This window comes from Gavialis gangeticus, unplaced genomic scaffold (genome assembly GCF_001723915.1).
Source record: "Gavialis gangeticus isolate Ggan-Ray unplaced genomic scaffold, GavGan_comp1, whole genome shotgun sequence".
Lineage (NCBI taxonomy): Eukaryota > Metazoa > Chordata > Crocodylia > Gavialidae > Gavialis > Gavialis gangeticus.
The window spans coordinates 110,796,983-110,799,121 of NW_017729031.1; positions in this window are offsets into that span (position 1 = coordinate 110,796,983).

Consider the following 2,139-nt stretch of genomic DNA (forward strand, 5'->3'; position numbering starts at 1 on the left):
CGCCCGCGTGGTGGTGGGGGAACCCCCCCCCCCCCGCAAACTCAGGAGGCATCAGTCACCCATGGTCAGGCCTGAGCTCAGAAGTCAGAGAACTTTAATCCTTTTCTGCATCAAGGAAGTTTATAACTTGGGGCTCCAGTTTCCTAGGCAAACCTTAACAATATCTTGTGTGCACAAGACACCAGTGAAACTATAAGATAGCTGGGAATTATGCATTATGAGCTGCCTTACTGTATCCTTCCCTAATTTTTGAGTGGTAAGCTTTGAAGCTTTAGCATTCTTGCACTGCCATGTTTTATATGTAATCATCATTGACCTCATGATATCATCCAAGCTGTTTTAGGCTTGGCAGGGGAACACAGTCCTTGACCTAAGAGCTTAAAAGCTGACATCAGTGCATCTATCCACCTCACGACTGGACTGAGTGTGATTACAACTGCACTCCTGAGGCAACAGACTGTAACAATACCTACTATGTCCATTTGTTTGACTAGCTGGGTATACAATATTTGCCACTAGAGAAGGGATTGATTTTGAGTATTTGCACTGGAACCAGATTCTAAGAGTTGCATTAACTGAATGAGAGAAAGGAAGTACTCTACCTGATTTCTATATCCAATTAAAGCACTGTGAAGGGGAGATGTTTATAGCAAATTGTTCATGGTTATTTTTCAGAACAAGAGCAATTTGCAGAAATTAACCATGGACAATCAAAACATTTATTTTTTTAAAAAGCAACTGTACTGTGTTCACAAAGTGTACAAGAAGAACTGAGAAGTGAATGATACTTTATGAATGATTCAGACACTTCTAGCATTAGGTCCAACAATCACAATAAGTCATTTTAGATAGGAGGAAAAAAAAATTAAAATTGAAATATGGTGGGAGCCACCATTTATAAAGAAATCCCATCTTGTTGTTATAGGTCTGTGGAAGTGTTAGGACAATCCAGGACCATTTGTATCCCCTTTGCAACCAACTCCTCCTCTCAGTCCCTTCAAACTGACACATTGTATTGGCGTGACAAACTGTATAGCTGCAGAGAGAGCATACTCAGGACAGGGAGAGCTCTGTCAGTGCTAGACACAGTATGCCTGATTCTCCTAGCACTTACATCAGTGTCAATCAAAAGGAGCAGCACTGAAGTTAGACAGTTCAACCAGTGCAAAAGTATTGCATGTGTGAAGACAGGCATCAAGTGATGGCCCTGAGGGAACTTGAGGTGTTCAGAGTTCCATTGCCTGCTTGCTTTTGATTACCTAATCCAAAAACTGAGTTACTAGCCAATTGGCAGTTCGGATGTCTTGATGTTATGTTTCATCCAGAGTTGAATTTCAACGTGGTTTGGATCTTTTATCCAAACTAGGTCCAGATGCGTGCATGGAGGCCACAAAGGGGCAGCCTGGGGAGGATGCAGAGGGTAGTAGTTCTGACTGCAGGCATCTGGGGAAAACACTAATAGACTGCTTAATTGGCTTCAGATCAGCAATAACTACAGACCTGGGAGAGGGGCTTAAGTGCCATTCAAGAGACTAGTGTGAGAGCCCAGAGGGACACTGCTGGTCAGGGGAAGGAGGACTAGTGTGAGAGAGACCTGGTGTAACAAAGAACCTTTACTCTGTTACTGGGAAGGTATGGCCCCTTTAAGGGCAGGGTGTTTGTAGCACAGACACTGGCAACCAGCAAACCAGGGGTTAAGAAACAACCCTGTGGTTAAGTTAGCTGACAGGGAGGGACATGACCAGGAAGGGGCAGGGCTGTAATAATATATAAGCCAGAGCCAGAGCAAGGTGAAAAAGACTTAGTGTGAGATGGCTGCTACTGATGACCTCCTGGCAGGGAGCCTTTGGAATGCAAAGAAGGAGTGCAACCAGAGGGACATGATTCGGGGTTTGGAAGAAGTGTGATAGGCAGTCGGTGGACTGGGTGTTTGTGTTAGTGCCAGAAGGCTTAAGTTTGTGTTTGGGTTTTGTCCCAGAGGATTCGGAGGACTAGCAAAGTGGTGGTTTGGAGGTCCTGATAGTGCCTGAGGCAGACACAAGACAAAATAAAGAAATGAGGAGCCAGGGAAGGCTCAGTAGAAGAAAGGAAGAGCCAAGGAAGGCTCAGAGGAAGAAAGAAAGTCAAAGACTCCAGGAG